Source organism: Corythoichthys intestinalis, chromosome 11 (assembly GCF_030265065.1).
Source record: "Corythoichthys intestinalis isolate RoL2023-P3 chromosome 11, ASM3026506v1, whole genome shotgun sequence".
Classification (NCBI taxonomy): Eukaryota; Metazoa; Chordata; class Actinopteri; order Syngnathiformes; family Syngnathidae; genus Corythoichthys; species Corythoichthys intestinalis.
In genome coordinates this window covers 33,813,163-33,835,370 of record NC_080405.1, presented here as the reverse complement: position 1 = coordinate 33,835,370, position 22,208 = coordinate 33,813,163, and the positions used below count along the sequence as shown (strand labels likewise).

Genomic DNA, 22,208 nt, shown 5'->3' with positions numbered 1-22,208 from the left:
AGACAATTTAAATGAAGCAACTGCGGAGGAAATATTTGTGAATTTAACACCTCGATAAATCTCCCTTTCAATAATTTAAGAACAGATTTTGCAGATTATTTTTTTATACAAACACTATTCCTGACAACACAGGAATGTTATTATTATTATTATTATTATTTTCTTATTTACTGGTGAAATCAATTGTAGTGAATTCTACCTCTCTATTTCTGCCCTCACTGCCTCTATTTCGGTTATGTATGTCTACATTTTACTACAACACCTGTGAGGTTTGGGCAGAGGAGCATCAATCTTTATTAGACTGAATGAGGCTGACCCTGTTGACTAAATTACTCTCACTGTGTGGGTGTGCGTGTGCATGTGTTTTAGTGTTGAGCCCTTCTCTGACCTGGCTGACAGATGACTGCAGTGATTTCCAGGGTTCAGCAGATTAGGGGATTACAGACTGAAGCTTCACACAATAACCCTAATGCATAAGCAAGTCCGTCTACACTGTGTGCTCATAAGTAGACACAAGCATCATGTAAACAGACTCTTGGGACAGTATTCCTTCTTTTAGTTGTTATGTCCAGTCTTACCCTCGTGATGTTGCTTGTACTTTGTTGCATTGATACGACACTTAACATTCACACAGGCAAACAGATGGAAAAGAGCATTAGAAAACCTCAAGGGTCCAATTTCACTAATGCCGTTTTCACACTAGGAATGACCCGTGTTGGTACTGAGGGCCCAGTTAATACAGTTTGTCCTTCCAAGCCAATTCAAAGCCCACTCAGAGTTAGATAATAAACCGGCATGGTGGTTGAATGTTTGTAGCGCAGCCAGTGTTGTGCTACTGCCAAATTACAGTCAAATGCATCTTTTAGATTTGGAAAAAAGGCACAATTGCATCAATTAAGACATTACAAGCAGTCGTAATTACCGAAACTACAATGATGTGCACCTTAGCTTGTTGATTTATATGTCCTGCGTCTTAAATTATAATGAAATGAAAATTAGTTTTATTGAATGACATTTACACATTGTATATGAAATTCTTGCAGCAATTTTTCACATAATTGGTATGTATTTAAAAATAATGAATGCATCCGGTCAGCTCCGTTTAGTTGCCATGTGCTAAAAAAAAAAAAAAGTTGCTAATCACAAAATCAGGATTATGACAGATTGGAGAGAACCCACTGGGTGCTAATTGGGATTCTAGACTATTCCTCGAGGCAGGTAAAACAGATTTGTTTATTGGTTAGTCCTCACAATAGTTATGCCCTTTGATGCTTTTGCAGTGTATTTGTTCCAGTTTTAGCTAAGGTTGATGCTCGTAATTGAAATAATCAAACTTTTTATGCAGAAGTGTATAAATGAAATAGCTAAACTCTGAATTTAGACATATATTATTGTATATTAATAATTACGTTATTTCTTATATACTCAATGTAATTGGAATAGGATTTTTTTGTCGATTTTGATTGATTAGTCTGATAATATGAATATGTGAATGTGTCGTCATGAGATTAAAGGCAGTTTGAAGTGATGACTCGAATTTTGGTAAAAAAAAAAAAAAAAAAGTAATCGGAATATATTGATTTTGTGTTCTACCAACGAAAAACAGGTAATTTAGTACCCTGACGTACTGCGTAAGAAAGCGGTTGGATAAAAATTGTAAATAGCAAAGGGTGCTCTTAATATCTATAAACATAATGCTTATAATGCCCCCCCAAAGGTTGCCCTAACAAGATGTTTCTTGCTACAAAATAAGTAAATGACTGATTTGAATGCAGGATGGTCCGGGCAACAACAACAGTCACATTATGACGACACCCCAAAGGGATAAGTCCACTGAGGCATATGATATTTAGCGACATTCCACATTAAAGTTTTGAACTCCGGAGTTCCAGGCTAAAAGACTTTCAGACACAGCGCTGTTCCAGCTATAGAGTCTGGCGACTGTTCAGCGGATTAAATTCCCAGGGCGGAGCAAGCCACAGCAAACATACAGCTGAGTGGACCAATCAGTGACGGGCAGAGGTGACGTTGGTAAAGCGACTAGAAACTCTAGCGCGAGGACGTAAACATAAGATGAGAACGGAAAAGTTAATTCAACATGGCTAGCGCGAGACAGACTGTTGGTTTAGCAACCCAATGTGTTTTTGGTCATTTAAAACTGAATTTACCACAGTTAGGAACATATTCCTGGCTCTCCCGTTCGCTATCTTTGTTGTTGTGGAGACGACTTCCGACGCACAAGAGTGACGTTGCTCGTTAAGAACACATCACGCAAATAAATAAATCTGATTGCGCGGACGATTTTGTTTATGCTCGAGAGGCCAATAAGGAGTTGGGTCCCAGACTCGATAGCTGGAACAGCGGTGAGTGTGGAGCTCCAGGCTAAAAGTCTTTGGGATTAAAAATAAAATGTCCTAAAAAAAAAATCAAGAGTGCAATATACTCGAATAAATTTGTCTTGAGGATAACTATTACATTGTTGTTGTTGTTGTTTTTTTTAATATTATATATTCTAAACATCTGTTTGGTACGTTTCTCAAGCAGGCAGGTGAGGTGGACCCAAATGCAGTGAAAGCGCGAAGGCGAGGCAGACAGGCGCAGTTGAAACAATGGTTTAATAGGTTACCAATAAAGTACAAATAAAAGACTGCGGGATCAGAAAACTCTAAGGCAAACAAAACACTGGCATCAAACAACTTACCATGGAACTCAAACATGGCAGCACAGGGGCACAGGAACATGCGGGGCTCAAACGCTGACATGAACAATGTCGCAACAAGAACTGAACGAAAACCGGTAGCTTACATACACAGACAAGTGGTAATGAGACAATGAGGCACAGGTGGGTGACATGAGAGGAAGTAGATTGGTGGATGCACATGGAGCAGGTACAACAGGTGAAATCAGATGGCAATAACAAGGACAAGTCACACTAGGAGGAAACAAACAGAAACCTTAACAGTTTCAGTAGTGACTGTAGAGAAATGGTGCCAAAAAAGGCGTTAGAATTGGAATCAAGTGGCCAATTATGTTCAAAACATACAATCAATTTGTCTCTCACAATTTCACTCTCTTTAGTATTACAGGAAACAAATCACTAGGATAAAATATGTATTTAGGACACAGACACACAGATACAGAGAGCCACTGAGTAATGCATAGGAAGCAGAAGTACAGCAATGTTGATACAAGGACAGTTGTGCTAATGACGCATGGTCATGGAATAATTTTAAATGGCCAGTAGTGTGGTAATACTGATTCAGTGACCAATCTGTAAGAGGTTGAGAGAGCCTTCAAGTTCCCACTTTAATTATGAAGCAATAACTCGAAGGTCCCAACAACTGATACAGTTTAGCTGGTCAGTGTGAGGGGCATCTATGACACGGATATAGTAAGTCCACAATCATCTCTATGATCATGTGAATGTTCAGCTGCAGGTTGTCAGCCGTACCAGGGTTCCAACCACTTTACTTCCTGTCGATTTGCAGACTTGTCACCATCGTTGATTCGGCCGAATACTGGGGTTTTATCTGCTAACTTAGCAGTTTGGTTTCTTGGGCTAGGTTCATACTACACAAATGCACAAATGCACAAATCCGATTTTTTGTCATATCTGTTTTTTTTTTTTTTTGGCGTGCCAGTTCGGACTGCCTTTGTTCATTGAGACCATTCAAGTATTACACATGCGCACTGATTCGCAGTCCGACACGCGCTGAGCAAGGGGACCCAGATGCGCAGAAGCATCAAAACAAATGACCACACATGCTGGCTGTCATTCGTCATTCCAGGGGTATCATATTTTGCTTTTCAAAAAGAGGACACAAATAAAAGACATAAATAATCCCCGTTTAGGCTTATATTCATAGTTTATATGGATCGATAGCATACACGCACTGTCCGTGCATGTCACACACACATACGGGCAGTTTGCCCCGACTCTCGGCCGTGTAAGCAATGTTGAAATATTGCTCATATAGAGCAGAGAGAAAACCGGTCATTCTCAGGCTTATCCTCAACCAATTTTTTTTTTTTTTTTTGACTGTTGTCAAGCCCGGCCCTTCCCCAAAAGCCGTGTTCAATGCAAGCTAGGCGCTGAAAACGCACAGCTGCACCGCTACCGTAGCATCTCTCTCGCTCTTTGATAACGTAATTGCTGCATGAATTCCGATTTGGGAGACTTGACATTACAGACCGCTGCGACATTGTGGAGAAATGTGGCCCAGATCGGATTTGAAATGGTCCACTTCTATGTGACTTGTCATGTTCAGACCGTCAAGTTAATGCCTCACTCGAGTTGGAAAAACGCGAAAAAAATCGGATTCATGCATTAAGAACTGTAGTATGAACGTAGCCTTGAAGTGCATTTCTATGGAACAGGTTTTCCTGGATGTAACTGTTCATTAGACTGCAACTTAATCGAAGAACCCATTATGTAATCTCTAGTGTATTTCTTCTACATCTAGTGGAAGTATGTATATTTTGTTTCATTTTTGGTTTCTGCACTCTTCATCACTTGCGGCCCAAAGCCTCTGTTTTGTTGTTGTGGATTTTGATCCAATTATAGCCCCCGGCAGGTGTTTGGTGCTTCATTGGTAAATGGAGTTGATGGCACGGATGCTATTTCGTCAGATAAATTTTGAGTAACAGTTAAGTCTTGTGCGGCACGCTACATTACCCCCAAAGCATCTTATTATTTAGAACACACTATTGTGGTAATGGAAGGAGAAATAACCTTGTGTCACAACTGATTAACTAAAAACTCAGAGGTTTAGTGATAAGACAGGAGCTCTTTACCTAAGAGTGCGGTGAGTGTAAGTATTGTTTATAGTCCTTTGCACATACCATTTTACAACTGTTTGCCTTGATATGTTTTGTTTAGAAAGGGTGGCCTTTGGGGTATAATGTGTAACATTGTCTAGCATTTTGTATATGGTTTTGGGAAGCCTGAAAACGCAGTGACATCTTTGCATCTATTTGATTTTGAATCCTGGATTTATGTATAAAAGCAAGCCAGATTGTTGCAGTGTGTCACTGATTTATGTGTGAAAACAAATGTGCCTTATTGCTATTGTTAATGTTACAGCCCTAATGTTGATATTTTGGGATATTTCAATTTAGTGTTGTGCGGATTTTCATCTTTCCCCCCTGTTGAATGCTTTAAATTGTTCATTTTTTAATCCTTTCTTGCTACACTTGAGCGTTTAACACCAATGGTGTGATCTCCAAGGACCTTGATGAGCTACATTTAATATACAGTATATATACCGTAAGTTACAGCCCCAGTATAAACATCAACTACTAAAGTAAACATTTTCCAAACAACTCATGTTCATCCAATGTATTACATACAAGTTTTTTTGTTTTTGTTTTGTTTTTTTAAAGGGCAAATTGTATGTAATTAATTTCCTCTACCTAATTTGTTTCACTGTATTTGTGCGGATGTGTAGCCACACGTATGTATGCTTGCACTTGTTTTTGGAGCACATTTAATTCACTGCTGATTAACTTTCACAATAAGTCCCTCCATACTTATTGTGAACCATACTGCCAGAAAATTGAATGTTGATTTTTACAGAGAAATTCAAGATAAATTATATAACCCTCAGAGTCACATAATAAATAAGCAAAGTCAGAGAATATACTTGAAATATTAAACGATGGGAGATATTTTCTTCCATGCTATTTTATATTGAGGACTGGAAAGATAGAATAATAGTTCTGGTATTTACTATGCTTTTCTCTGACTTTATATTGAATTCTGAAGGTCATGAGTGCCACCCTCCCATCTGTGCTTCCTTTTGACCTTTATGAACAGCTAACTGTAAATACTGCATATGATTTCTTTACTCTGAATCATCACGTGGTTCAGAAAATGCTTGGTATAGTCTGTGTGCTTGTGTGTATGTATTCAAATGTGTGGTTTGTGACACCCAACATTAGCCAAGCTTTACAAAAAGTAAAGCTTTCCTGGATAATTATGCTTCCGGCTTCTAGGTGATTTTGAAAGGCAAATAAGGGCATGGGTAGGATGATATTAGGTATGATAGTTACTATTTTACATCTGTCTGTCAACTGACTGACTGGTTTTATGTCAACCTCCTCATATGTCTTTGGCAGTTTGTGGACTGACTACCTCTGTTGAATTTAAGTAGCCTAACATCTCCAACCCATGTGCTTTCTAGCCTATGAACTCATGAATAATGTCTCGGATTACTGCTAGGTATCTACGTTGTTGATGTTAATGGCTCGGAAATAAAGAGAAATGTCAATCATCCGTGAATTAATATGAAAAGTACAAAAGCTATGGGAACCAGTCAGGCATCCTTATTCGAATGCTATTTATAATATGCATCAACTTCTTGTGACCTGCTATATGTCTAATAAACAAATGACCGTGTAAAAAATAAAATCTTATTTCATTGTTTATATTTTTTTATCATTTGGAAACCTCACTCAACATTCATTTTTCATTTTACTGTATAAAAAGATTTTTTCCATTTTGTCCTACATTACTGCATAATATGCATGCACAGCCATTTGCCACCATGGTCTCACTGCATTACTAAACGCTGGTGCGCTGGGGAGGCCACATTAAAAAGAAGGATGCTGTGTAACTGGACATGTTGGTCAGGTGGGCTGATCAGTGGTGGGCACAGAGCTGGATTCATTGGTCTTAGTTGCAGAGAGAAGGACTATTCATAAAATGTGTGTGTCTCTCCATCCCTCCGTTTGCTAATCTCTCACTGTGCTTTCGTTCCTGTGTTAATTTCAGATAAAAAAGGAAATTATGCCAAATTAAGTTTATTTATATAGCCCTAAATCACCTGAGTGTTTCAGTGTTTCAAAACTGGATTGGTATAGAGGGAAAAATTCAAAGAATTCATAAGTGAGTACTAAAAGAAAATACATTAAAAATTTGGATCATGCTACAGTATATATAATTGTGGTTGATGTTTAAATGATTTAAGCAGTTTTAGAAACACTTGTACAGGTTCCTTAAACCCTGTGCAGTATAGTTGAACAATGGATTTGCGATATACATTGTGATATTAAAACTAGAAGAATTTTCACCAGATGACTTGAATAGCCCTGTTTGGGAAAATTTTGTTTGACTCGCCATTATCATATTGTATTCATACAATAACGTTTAATCCATACTAAGTGGGTTCATCTGTGAATGATGACGATTGATATATATATAAAAGGGATCCAGGATGACGTCTCTGCACACTTGCTGCTTTTATGAAGCAAAACAAACAACAACAACAAAATAGCATGTCTTGCGATGGGAATATTGCGCATGTGCACATTGCGACGGCAATGTTCAAACGATATATTGTGCAGGCCTACTGTGTATAATACAACCTTAGGGCATATCTGTTGAGGAATCATGTTTTAGCCAAGGACACATTTGAGTATGTACTGCATGCATGTGTATACAAATTCTCCATTTCAAATTTCAAATTACAGCAGCTTCACTATTTATCGTACACAAACTCCCTTAAATTTGTTTTATGGGATCATTCTGTTCTCAGCTGCATTCAGTGGAATTACCAGATACGCTTTGACAGCCATTGCATTTAGAAAATGTAGTGTACTTCCAATTCTTCGGGGTTTTTTGCCTTCTCCTCCTCTCTCTGCCTGCCCTTCTAAGCAGACATACCTAGCTACAGTCTAGAATGGCCTTGTGAAAGGGGACGGGAGTTAAGATGGCGTCCCCCGAGACTTTTCAGAGAAGTAATTTAATAAACTAGGATATTTTTCTCCTCCGCAAGGGAAAGAGAATAAGCTCAGAAACATAATGAAACTCGGCTGTTGATTTTTTATTAAAGAATCAATTTTCTGCACTTGAACATTACATAGAGATTTTATTTCTTGCTGAATTGCAGCATGTACTACATCACTCAATGGTAAATGTGTAAAAGCTTCATTCATGGTTAGGGAGTCTCCAGTACCTCAAACAGTTGTCTAGCAATCCAGTATCACAGTTATTGGTCGATAATTGAAATAGTGATACATGGAAAAAAATGCATCACGAATGTAGAACTTAAATTTCAAATGGAACGTAGATATATACGTGTGTGTATATATATATATATATATATATATATATATATATATACATACGTGTATATATACGTGTATATATATATATGTATAAAATGGATCTCAGTATTAAAATCTGTAAATAGAATACACCAACAAAACCCATATTATGAAATAAACAAGGTCTAATGATTTTGGAGACATGGTATTCAAGAGCGACAGCATTGTTAGCGACCACCCAAAACAGTCAATTTGTGTTTGTCAGTTTCACTGATAATGAGATACACTATTAAAATAATGAAGATTAAAAAAAAAAAAAAAAAATTGAAAATACGATAGAGCTGTACACGCTCAAAAGCATGTCTTTCTCACAACTATGGCGCCTCTTGGCTTGCAAAACAACATAAGTGTGCCAGGAACAATCGGAAAAGCCAGAAGCTAAGACTAATCAAATGGTAACTTGATCACGGTATTCAACTTTTATTCATCTTGTCAGTGATGCCCATAAATTGCACTGTTATTTTGTTCATACAAATTGACCAAACACATAAAACAAATGTTCTTTCCTTGACAGTACTTATATAAAATCCATTGAAATAGTCTTTTAGATGAACAATTCATTGACTTTGCTCTGCATTTTTAGAAGACCTTTTTTTTCTTTACTGGTGTTCTTTGTAATTCAGAGACTAAAATAATCATGAAAACTGCAGTCGTTCCATTCCTGCTCAGACTTTCTTTTCTTTATCCCATGCACTGTAGAAGAATAAGGCACTTCCTTTCTCTTCTTACAAGTCCTTGTAGCCAGTGCCTTATACTGTACCAATTAAAGCACTAATCACATATTACTCTTAGAATTTCTTGAAAACGAACCGTCCTTTATATGTTTTGTTTCCCTCTTTCACAGACCTAAAACTACATGTTTGATATATATTTTGCTATTTGCTAATAAGCTTGATTTCCTGCCTTTTATAGCTTTATCAACGAATTTGTGTGTTCACCATGTCTGTAGAATGACACTCCTTTTACCCTGACTTTACCGCGACGTGTGGCAGCAATAGCGCAAGGGGGGTCAGGTGATGATTTATGACCAAGATGCTGCATTCTAGCACAGGATGATTAATCTCTTCTGGGAACACTTCAGGAGTACAAGTTTAACCTACCCCGGCCTTGCACATGCACACACTTACACACAAACACATGCATGCCTAAGAAGGACATAAACACAGGGGCAGAGTGCATGTACTGGAGTTGCTTTTAAATGGAATTTGTGTATTTGTGAGCAATCCCTTCTCAACATGCTTTTTTTTTCTCTGCCTTTGTTGTCCATACTCTCTGCTTTTTCTATCCACAGAGTGACCTTAGTTGTGCAATGTCTCACATTCAGCCTCTCCTCTTTTGCTTTGTCCATTCATCATAGTCACAGATGCTCACATGAGGAGAGGTACAATAGTATGGGAGGGATGAGGCGAAAAGCCTCTCTATAAGGCCACTTGGCTGTGGTACCAATGAGCATAAGGCTGTAGGATTAGTGCAGCTAGGTGTAAGGAACTGTAATGTCTTAATAAGCACAAGAAAAACAGGGACTCGTTCCATATGTTTGTTACAGCTATGTTTGTGCGTTCATCTGTCTAGTGGCATATAGGAATTTTACACACGCTTCCTTTAGGATATGTCTAAATTAAATACTTACCTTTATTGTAATATTTAGCATTAATAATGGTTTGTAGTCATGATAAATCCATACACTAAATACAAAAAGAATATTTTCTGATATTCCACTCGTGTTTATTTCTTATATGACGGAAGAGCTGTGTAGCTGGGAGAAAAGCCATGTGAAAAGCCATAATATAATCCTTTGGAGAAGCACAGTCTAGTCAGGCAACCCTATACACTTTCCTCCTAGCCTAACTGCAGAAGAGGTAAATGTCCACAAATCATAGTGAATCACTCTAATCTCACATCACACACACAAACAACAAACAAAACTTCACAGTGAGGGACCTCATGTTTTGACCGACCACGCTTAAAAAATTAAATCCCCAGCTTCCAGTTGCAACTAGGTGTCATCCCGCTTTAAGATTTGTTTTTATTGGTGTTTTTGGCACAGACGATAAAAAAGCTTACATCACTGCAGTGTGTGCATTTGTTTATCTCAGTGGAGTGTGCAATTCTGTTCGTCTACTCTATGGCCTTTGTAACGTCACCAACTTCTACTGATTATTATTGTGGGAAAGGGTTTCAAGTGTTTGATTATAGTTGTGAAGATCTACAACATAAAGGTTTGAAGTGGTCCTTTTTTTGGTTGTTATTGATGTTGACTTTGAGGACATGTGACGGTCCTGTGTTGTACTTACATCCTAGTTTTGTCTGATGTACACTAAAGCACAATTCAGGTTAAATATATTCTGCATTTTCATGTATGCAAGTTTTCTTCAGCGACGTTGCACATACAGTGGTGCAAATAAGTATTTAGTCAACCACTAATTGTGCAAGTTCTCCAACTTAAAAATATTAGAGAGGCCTGTATTTGTCAACATGGGTAAACCTCAACCATGAGAGACAGAATGTGGAAATAAAAACCCAGAAAATCACATTGTTTGATTTTTAAATAATTTATTTGCAAATCATGGTGGAAAATAAGTATTTGGTCATTACCAAAAGTTCATCTCAATACTTTGTTATGCACCCTTTGTTGGCAATAACTGAGGCCAAACGTTTTCTGTAACTCTTCACAAGCTTTTCACATACTGTTGCTGGTATTTTGGCCCATTCCTTCATGCAGATCTCCTCTAGCGCAGTGATTTTTTTTTTTTTTTGGGGGGGGGGGTGTCGTTGGGCAACACGGACTTTCAACTCCCTCCACAGATTTTCTATTGGGTTGAGATCTGGAAACTGGCTAGGCCACTCCAGGACCTTGAAATGCTTCATACGAAGCCACTCCTTTGTTGCCCTGGCTGAGTGTTTGGGATCATTGTCATGCTGAAAGACCCAGCCACGTGTCATCTTCATTGTCCTTGCTGATGGAAAGAAATTTTCACTCAAAATCTCTCGATACATGGCCCCATTCATTTTTTTCCCTTTACACAGATCAGTCATCCTGGTCCCTTTGCAGAAAAACAGCCCCAAAGTATGATGTTTCCACCCCCATGCTTCGCAGTGGGTATTGTGTTCTTCGGATGCAATTCAGTATTCTTTCTCCTCCAAACACGAGAACCTGTGTTTCTACCAAAAAGTTCTATTTTGGTTTCATTTGACCATAACATATTCTCCCAGTCCTCTTCTGGATCATCCAAATGCTCTCTAGCGAACCGCAGAAGTGCCTTGACGTGTACTGGCTTTAGCAGGGGGACACGTCTGGCAGTGCAGGATTTGAGTCCCTGCCGGCGCATTGTGTTACTGATAATAGCCTTTGTTACTGTGGTCCCAGCTCTCTGCAGGTCATTCACTAGGTCCCCCCGTGTGGTTCTGGGATTTTTGCTCACCGTTCTTGTTATCATTTTGCCACCACGGGGTGAGATCTTGCATGGAGCCCCAGATCGAGGGAGATTATCAGTGGTCTTGTATGTATTCCATTTTCTAATAATTGCTCCAACAGTTGATTTCTTTAACCCAAGTGTTTTACCTATTGCAGATTCAGTCTTCCCAGCCTGGTGCAGGTCTACAATTTTGTCTCTGGTGTCCTTCCACAGCTCTTTGGTCTTGGCCATAGTGGAGTTTGGAGTGTGACTGACTGAGATTGTGGACAGGTGTCTTTTATACTGATAATGGGTTAAAACAGTTGCCATTAATACAGGTAATGAATGGAGCCTCGTTAGACCTTGTTCGAAGAAGTTAGACCTCTTTGACAGCCAGAAATCTTGCTTGTTTGTAGGTGACCAAATACTTATTTTCCACTGTAATTTGGAAATAAATTCTTTAAACATCAAACAATGTGATTTTCTGTTTTTTTTTTTTTTTCCACATTCTGTCTCTCATGATTGGGGTTTACCCATGTTGACAATTACAGGCCTCTCTAATATTTTCAAGTAGGAGAACTTGCACAATTGGTGGTTGACTAAATACTTATTTGCCCCACTATATTATCAGTGCTAGTAATAACGGCGTTAGAGTTTAACGGCGTTTTGAACGGTGTTCTTTTTTTTCCAGTAGTGAGTAATCTAATTAATAACTTTAATGCCGTTACCGTTACTGAGGATGTGAAGGGGCATGTTATTACAATCTGGTTGAATGAAGCGCGAGTTGTTTGATTTTGTCATACACCAGCTGCCTGGAGAGAGTCTGTTGAGAGGGGAGGGGTGAAGGGGGTGGTGACGCCGTTGCAAATGTGATGATGGGCTAGGTGGGCGGATCATGCCCTACTTCACTGCACGCTCTGCTTTCACAAACACAACAAGACAGAGATAATGGCGACAGGCCAGGGAATTTCAAAGTTAGTGTTATCAAACATGAATTACTGGCACTACTTCTTGCTCATTGAAATTAAGGGCAAGAATGTTTATGTTATACAGGTACAGAGAATAATACTACTGCAAAGTTTTCCTTTGAGTCCTTTTATCCAAGTTTTCATTTTGGGGTATTGGTTTTTGGACTTGAATTATTTTCAATATTTAATATTGTTACTTTACTGAATATTTAAGGATAGTATTCTGCTTATTATGCAGTATTCCTAACATAGTTTGAGGTTTGCACTGGTTAATGGTCAGAAGTTTACATTGGTGTTTTCTTAACAGACTGTAATATACTTGATCCAAGTACCGTAAATACCAAATGTTCTAAAATACTATATGTAGTGTTTTTTTGCATCAATCATTTAATATAAATGTATTTGATATGAAAGATGTTAGAGAATGTATAATGTAATAAGGTGTGGAACATGAAAAGTAACATCAGTTACTTTGTTGAGTAATTAATTACTCTTACAATGAAGTAACTAAGATAGTAACTTACCGGTAATTGGGGGAAGTAATTTGTAACTGTAACTATTCACTTTTTTTAAGATTACCAACACGACTTATTATACTGACTAATCACCATGCTCAATTTATTTGGTTTCAGGACAATTAGCAGTACTGCTGTAAATGAGAACTATTTAAAACACTGACACAAATTATCTAAAGAATTGAGGAAATATGTTGCTGATTAATTGGTAAAACACTGAAAATACAATCAGGCTAATAATAACTTACTTTGCAATCACAAACGAAACATGTTGTGTGTACCAGCATGCGTGAGTGAAGTCATGTGCCCTCCATGTCTTTGTCAAAACAATAATAAGCTCACATTAACTATAAGATCAGAATTAGAAAAATACTGGCTGCAAAAAGTAGTGCCCGTTTATCCCTGTTTGTTTAGTTTTTATCATACAGAGAAGGCTGAAGCCATATGCTATTTTTATGGATTTTGTTTGAGGATTTTCATGGATTTAGCACGTGAGGCCGCATCAACAAAATCACTTAACTGCCTCTGTGAGTCTGTGTTTATTATGTTTAAATCCAGCGGAGGCTTGAAGCAAAATGGGAACAGGGTTCATTGAGGGCAAATGGTGAAAAATTCTAAATTCATTGGGGATTTACAGAATCTTTACATACTGTACTTATTCATATCTTAGGTTAGTTTCATTCTTTCTATTTATTTATACAGTTTATCCTCACAAGGGTCAAGAGGCTGCTGGAGCCAATCCTCGCTGACTATGGGCAGGTGGCGGGCTAGAGCCTGAACGTGTTGCCAATTGCAGGTTAGGTAAGTCTCTTAATTGTCCGTTGGTATGAATGCTAGTGGTAATGTTTATTTGCTCTGTCTATGCCCTAAGGTGGACAAATCAGAAAAATATGCACTATATACACATAGAACAAATCCACATGTCTGTTATCTGTATTTCTTTGTCTCACAAGACTCGTGGCGGTCATACTTTTATATATTGTGAGATGACTCACAGTTTGTGATTAGAAAGGTCAAGTCTATGCAATTGACGCTGAAGTACTGGTACATCATGCCAAATACAAGTCTTTCACCTCGAAGATTGAGTAATAAAATGCTTTAAAATGAACTTGGTAAGGTGAACAATGAAGATTCCGACTGAGCAGAGGGATCTAGCGCCACACTGATTAATTGTTTGAGGGGTTTAGCCTTATGGTTCATTGTGTTAAAGAGTGGGATTTTTTTTGGTTTTGATTGCAATTACACTGTGTTTACTTGGAGAGTTATAGAATTTCAAGAAAGAATGGCCAGGAGGGCAACGAGGCACAAATGGTTGAGTAGGTTTCTCCCATCGCTGAGGATGTGTATTCAATCAATTGACTGTTGAATTATCCTCGAGCAAGATACTGAATCCCAAGTTGCTTCTGGTACTGTTCAGTCAGTAGGTGAATCAGGACACTGTCAAACTGAGTACCTTGAAGATGAAAATTAAAAAAGTGCAATACAAATTAAAGCAAGGGCGTAGGTTTGCACAGGGACGGTAGGGACATAACACTCCCAACTTTTCAGGATGCTCAAATTATCCCCACCAACTTTTAAGCAACCTTATTTAACATTATATAGTGACTTCAGTTGTATAGGTCATTTAGATTGTCCATCCATATGTTGTTAATGACCCTCCCATTATTAAGCGAATAACAGTACTTTCATTATCTTCAGACTTACACTGAACCCTTTTCACTCGCAGAATGTGCTAGTCCATTTTTCCCCCTCAAACGCACGTTTGATTGGCTGATGACTTGAACCCCCCCCACCACATACACACACACACCCATTCACAGCCCGACAGAAATACAACATGCCGCCTCCCCCGCCCCCTTCAAAGGCGAGGGATATTAGAAGTTTTTTTCCCGCCAGCATCAGCCACTGTAAGTAATGTAAAAAGACGTCAATGTTGTGGAGCTGGGGAACACTCCACTAAGTTTGCTACTGCTACAGTGCTTTAAGTCGATTTTACTGAGATTTCTTGAAATAAGATAAACGGCTATTTGAAAATAAGCTTAACATATTTATTATGATCAAAAAGTTTGTATATTTAATCTTAAAAGAAAAACGTGTTTGTCAGAAATGTTCTTAATTCAAGAATATTGTTCAAAACATTATTTGAAAGAATTTTTTTCTTGATTTATGTGAAAAATCATTTAGATGTATAGGCTCAATCTGAACAAATAGCAATATTTACTTAAAGTAAGTGGAAGAATCGGACGCATAAATCTGTTAACTAGCCTTTAGCACTCAAAAAAAGATGGAGAAAATTATTTGACTAGATTTTTCAAAAATTATCAATTATAACGTTATAAATTTGCAGTGTGAAAGTTAGTATAGGTCAATACAGATTTATTTTGCATTCATCATTTAGCCTATCAATTAATTTGGTTCATATTCATGAGAAATGTAGCCCTGACCCCCATTCACCAAATATGTTTGGTCCTATTAATGTCCCGTCCCCAGCAAAAAGTGTACATGCAGGTTTTGCTGTTATATCGTCCCTACCAATATAAAGACCACACCTATGCCCTTGAGTTAATGTGATCCCCATTTTTTAAGTACAGTTCAGTTAATTTCATTAGATATTAGAAGTAAAGAACATGCTTGTGTTTACAGGGGGAAAAACATAAAATTCAAATTAAATTTGTCTGACTTTACTGACTTCATTGTCTGATCTGTATTTCCAGTTCTTAATAATTTGGCAGAGCAAAACAATAACCAGGATCACAAAGGATCAGTCAATCTAATATTACTGTATTGAGATTTGTTTTTTTCCTTCACAGTGAGGATTATGTTGGCCAACTAAATTGTTTGAATCTATCCCACAGCTCTTTGATATCTTGGGTGATCTGTTTGTGTCCTAAGCTGCTAATAGCTGTGAGGAATCAGGGGAACAAAGGGGGCCTGGTGCTGGTATAATGGATTAGTTATTATATTTTCTCGATAAAAAAGTCATTCCATTGGGATTTTGTCACCCTGAGGTCACATAAATGTATCTGTTCAGCCACATTACAAATATTTCTGTGGAAATCTCGACAATGAAAGTGCACTTATTTAGTAGCGTGTACTGTTTTAGCGTTGCCAGTGAAAGCAATAAAAGAGCATTTTGTACCAGTGTAAAGTGGATCTCACACCGGGTAGGCTGAACTAAAGAAATAGAAGCCCAGTGGGTGAGAGTCCTTTTGAGAGTGGAGAAACTGGGTTCTTCATTGCAGTCACAGCACTGGAACATCTGTGATAACAATGTGCCCCAAACATAGTTCATGCTCAGTTTTCCCCCTTCTCATCTTTAAATGTTTCCCACTGTTGCCTGATGAATACACTTACAAAATGTAATTGCAATTGTTGGTATTTCCTGTATAAAGACTAAGCTTTTTCCGTGCACAGTACAAAAGACGCTGAAGCTGATTTAAATACCGTAATCATTTCAAGACGATGGAGTGACAATTATTTTCTCAACCTCTTCACTGAAAAATCAGAACCTTTTCATGACAATCAGTCAAATATATAATAAGTTACTAAATAACACCATGAACTCAGCAGTCCAAGGCATTGTAAGATGTTAGTAGAGAGCAGGGGTCGCGTTAACCGAATATTTTCCGTCGTTGACCGATTTTTTTAAAACGGTGACGGAAAAAACTGAAGTCCATCTGTCATTTTGACAGGTTGCAATTCACACCCCAGACCACAGGGTGGCGACTGAGCATATTAATTAGCCATTGTCTCTCTTGATGCATGACGTCGCTGGCCTTACTCTGAAAAATGTCAAGGCCGAAGTTTCTTCAAAAAGCCCCAAAACGACAATGGTGTTGATAAAAGAGGTGAAAAAACAGGGACTGCACAAGCGGGCACGCAATTCAAGTCCATGCGCACCAGGAGGAAGGTGTAAGACTCCGTTCAGGCCACAGCAGGTGAACTGTTAATTTCATTGTTCCTTAATGTAGCCTACCTACTGGGGCCACAGTCAGCTGTTTTTGTCACTGCGGACAAAAAGTTACATATTCATCTGCTTGATGTGTGATGGCACGGTGTGGATTCTCTGTTAAGCTTGTTCGGACAGAATATTAATTTAAAATGAATGAAAACTAAATACTATTGAATATGTTGAAGCGGTATGCAATGTTAAGAGTCTTGTTAGCTCAAATTGCTGTGTCCAGCCGCTGTAGCTGTGCTGCTCTCTGTGAACTCTCTATTCAAGCCGAAACGTGACTGTGTCGTAGCCGGTAACGCGCTCGGCCTCTCGGCCAAATGGACACACAAGTACAGAAGGTGAATTATGCCAAACAAAGGGTCACCACAATGTCATTATCATCATTTTAAAAATTTAAGTGACGGGTAAAAATAGATGATTTTTATGACCCTGTCAGTCAAAATGACAGACAACGAAAAAGTCTAGTGCAACCTCTGGTAGAAAGATTAAAAAATTACATTACAATTAGGTTTATTGGTAGTATATGTGAAGTTCATAAAATAAGCACCAAGTCCAATTAAAAAAAAAAAAAAAATTAAATGCACTGTATTATAGACAGTGTTGTCATAGATTACTTTAAAAAGTAATGTAATTAGTGATTACTGATTACGTCTCAAAAAAATAATCTAGTTACTTTACTGATTATTTCATTATCAAAGTAACTAAGGTACTTTAAAAGCAATCTATCAGTTACATTTCACCAATTTTTTTCCCTTTGCCGCCTCAACACAAGAATGACAACAGAAACGTCATCACATGTAATTGACTTTCCGATAAATGAATTTAATGGGGAATATCATAATTTTCCACATAAGCACCGTTGACTCGCACTAGCTTAGCCACTCCGGAGACCTGAAACTAACAAATAACTGACAAACTGCATGGAACTTGTTGAAATAAACCCCACCGACTAATCAAACCCAGCTAACTCAAAGATTAAGCTTAATGTCAAAACTTCTAAATTTCGGGCTATGGTTAACAGCATATCAGTGCCAATGTAAAACAATGCAAACTGACTGCAAAACAATCAACAACACACAAGTAAATTGTACAGTGCAATAAACACAAAGGTGGGGGAATTACGCCGGAAGTACGCCGTACACACACGCGGTCAATTTAGCCACAAAACGTGTCGGCAACTAAGCACTTTACACTCAATCGGACTAAGTTACAACACATCCCAAAGATGCTAAACGAACATATCACCTCACGGCATAAATGTGCAACACGCATATGATGTAAACAAAGCTTGCCAACTTGGAGCGATGACTGCCCGTCGTTGCAACGGCAAAGCTACGAAACAGCTGCGCGTGTAGGGGGTCCAACCTTTTGCTGATACCCTCCAGATTGAAGGAAAAATGCTTGCCTTTATTCATGGATATCCACAGATCAATTCCCTCGCACGTCTCAACATTTGGTTCGAATGTCCACGCCTTTCTCACTTCCACAACACGTGTGACTCGAGACCAAAATAGGAAGTAGCTGAGCAGTTGTCATGGAAACACGTACCGGGAACCTTTTATTTTAGCATTTTCTATTCAAAATGCTCTTTGAACATGACAACGATATTCTTCATTCTACATACATTATGAGGCAATGACAAAACAGTAATGCACAGACACTAAGGAAACTAACTTTAATCAGCTTGCTGGTGTTGAAAAATGAATGCTTAGCTCACTCGTTACTGAAAGAAAGTAATCAGATTACAGTAAAGCCACGTTACTGACAACACTGATTATAGAAAATGCAAAACATGAGACATTTTTAATGGAATGTAGTCTATAAAGCTCTATTGTGGCAGTTACCCTAATGAGTGAAGTAGGCCCTATATCTGAGATCTTAATTGTGTTCGGGTCAAATTTAAACAGTTTCATGTTTGAGTATGTAAAAATTAATGATACTTTTTGCAAACCCAAACTTGCCATTCTTAAAAAAAAAAAAAAAAAAAAAAAAAAGGTTTAGAAATTTCAGGCTAAGTTGAATAACAGCTAAAATTTGATCTAAGAGCAAAAATGTGGACATATTTCAAAGACAATACGAAGGTTAAATTGTGTCTGTGCGCAGATACGGGTTTGTAAATTTTTTCAATATAATGTGTGTCTTCTTGTCGGTGAGTGTAGAGGTTTTGAGTCCCCCCCCCCCCCCCCACCCCCACCACCATTAACCTAGCTATTGTACACACACATACAGAACATAGTACTTACTTATGAATGCAATATGTATGAATGAATTGCCCTTTAAGTTGTGAAGTAGGGTTTCCTGATCCTGTAGGTTAAAGATGGCTTTGGCTCATGTGCTGCTGACCTCATCTGGATTGTTTGCTGGAGTTCTGCCTCATCCTTGGACTATAGTGTGAGCCTGAAAGCTTATCTCCACAGCCTTCAGATTTGGCACTGCAGCTGTCACAATATTTTAATAGACAGGCACTGACCAAATATACCATACCTTTTGGGTGTTTCGTGTATGTGTGTGTGTCACAGTAATCCGCTGGCATATGTTTTTCCTTACCTCATTCTAACACACATATACATGCCCACTGCTAATTGGGATTTTTTCTTTCAATCCATATTTCCCTAAGTTGATCCTTTCCAATCTGCTGTGAGTGAATTTGGCTCCCAAATATTTTATCTGCTCTGATTTCTGCCCCCAGCTCAAGCTTTGTGTGACCTCTGACACTTGGATAGTCAAAGAGGATCAGTGTTTGATCTACTCAGATTACCACGTTCTCTCACAGAAAGCAACAACACTAGTGTTCCCTTCCCGGTCTTTGGAGCAATGAATGAATACTTTGTTTGGACATTGAATACAAAGTAAAGCAGAAAAACACAACCACACAGCCACGACTGCAGGGTTGTGTAATATTTGAGGGGCTGGATAATGTCAACGGACCAAAGCCTTAGTGCTCCCAGTCATCCATGGCTGCCAACCTCACTAACATCAACTCCACTCCACAGTACCAGGACAAATTCAGCCTGGTTTCTCTGCAGCTTTTAAAAAGGCAGTTTATATGTCTGTGGGTGTGTGTTAGGACTGGGCAACTTGGCCAAAAATAAATAAATAAAATAATAATAATAATAAAATACTTTTCTCATATTGTTCAATATAAATTATTTTCACATTTTTTAAACTTGTTTTTGTATTGTTTTTTTAACAGGTGGTTTTTAAGAATCACCAATGAAAAAACTAGAGCATAGTTGAGCATTTTATTTAGATTCCAGATAAATTTAGCAGACATGAATACTCTGCCTCTAGAAAACTACACTTCTCAAGGGCAGTATTTGAAACAGTAGAGCCCGTATTACAAAAATTAGAGATGATACCAGTATCGGCAAGGGGGGCCAATCCGGCCTGAAATGGTGGTATCGGTATGGGCGAGTACCAACAAAAAGGGCGCCAATACCATTTACCGGTCCAGTATTATAACACTTAATCGCAGCCTTTTTTTTCCCTGACGCTCACTACACTCTCTGTTGTGTTATGACACGTGATCACTTTGCATGCCAAGCAGCTATTGCTATTTGGCTGCTCCAGACCAATGAGAGCGGGCCAATAGCCACTCTTAACCAATACCGTGGCAGCATTTTTATACGTAGGAAAAACAAACTACGAGAGGAAAATGTCAGCGGTCTGGAAATATTTCATTTTATAATCTCCATCATGTACAATGGCTGCCACTGCATGCAAGATATGCGGCCTGAAGGTTTGGAGAGGTCGAGTTAAATTGGCCAGTTTCAATACCTCGAACCTGATAAAACATTTGAAGACGAAACATTTGAACCCACACAAAATAGTTTGAGGCTGCAACAGCAGGACTGCTTTCCAGAGGAAGGGGGCTGGACTGGAGCAACAATCCATGGTCAGTTCAGTTTGTCTACTTTACTTTTATTGCCTTTTACTGAAAGAAATGCTGCATCAATTTGAGACCTGTTTCAAAAGTAAGGTTGCCACCTTTCAGAAATAGAAATAAGGGACGCCCCCTTCCCGTCCAAAGACGTACAGGAGACGAAAAAAAAGGGACATCCCCAAAACTCCTAAAATGCATAGAAATGTATCTATTTATACCGTATTGGTTTAATACGGAACACAACTTTAAATTCCCAATTTGGAACGATTCGTTATTTCAAAGGACGAGTGCCAAGCCTATTCAAAAGTGCTGTAGAAGTAAGCAAAGTAAGCCAAACTAAGTGGCTAAGTGTGTGTTGCTGCTGGTACACAGAGAGGGAGGCTAATAGAGAGACCGGATGCTGTGGTCAATTATTATTACTTATAATTTCATGAAAGTTGGACTGTTTGGTCTTTTAGAGCCAAAAATCAGGGTTTAAAAAAGTTAATTAATTATTCATTCATTGTATTTTTACTTTCTTACTGTTGAGCTAGTATTATACATGTTTGAATTTCGTGAATTAAGCACTATTTTGGCCTTTTAGAGCCAAAGGTTTATGTAACTATTGTCACCCATACCAGGTATGCAATAAAAAGTTGTACTGGATTCGCTTTTGGATATATATGTATAATTTCAAACAAACTGGTATTGGTATGGTATAGGTATTGGCTGATACTGCACAGCCAGGTATCGGTACCGTGGCCAAAAATGGTATTGGTGCAACACTAACAAATATACAAGTTAATGATGAATGAAAGAAATAAAATAAAATAAAATAAATATGAAAAACTGTAATTAAATACATTCTTCAACAATGCAAGAATACATAAAAATCAATAAAGTTCACAAATTAGGGACATTTTATGAGGTATGTTTAATAAGTGTAGAAAAAGACCATCTCCATTTTCTCCATTATCAGAGGCCTAAGAAATTAAGTTTTCATATGTAAATACTTTGATCAACTTTTTTGGTTATTTGTTTCAACTAAAACTCCTATGGCAATTTTATGACTAAATAGACAAAACAGTAATACACCATTTTTCACATGTTTGAACATGTGTTGTAAAGACAGCTGAACAGAAACTAAACCTGGCACAGAATTCATGTCTGTTGTCATTAAACCCTCTGTTGTCCTCCCACGCAATGTACCATGAGGGCAGTCAGCCTCTTGACACAGTTCCATTTAGGCCACATGCTGACCGCAGGAATGAGCTAATGAGTCACATTGCTTTAATGCAACCATTGTGCAGAATGCTGAAAAATTAGCAGAACCATGGAGAAAGTATATGCCTTAAAGAAAAATTGCATTTATAAACATAATGAGAAATGGACCCTTGCTGACTC

The 22,208-nt window shown here is 38.1% G+C and overlaps 1 protein-coding gene across 20 annotated transcripts in view; it reads left to right on the top strand.

The window, feature by feature from the left end:
- Positions 1-22,208, top strand: part of tenm2a (teneurin transmembrane protein 2a) — a 342,932-nt gene that overhangs the window by 5,362 nt on the left and 315,362 nt on the right. For 16 of the 20 annotated variants that reach the window (XM_057849553.1, XM_057849562.1, XM_057849560.1 and 13 more), the window contains exon 2: positions 13,687-13,785. The exons of 1 other annotated variant lie outside the window; for it this stretch is intronic. The gene's annotated coding sequence lies outside the window, so the exon portion shown is untranslated. The remainder of the gene's footprint in view (positions 1-13,686; positions 13,786-22,208) is intronic. 3 more of the 20 variants (XM_057849549.1, XM_057849546.1, XM_057849545.1) reach the window with 3 other exon arrangements.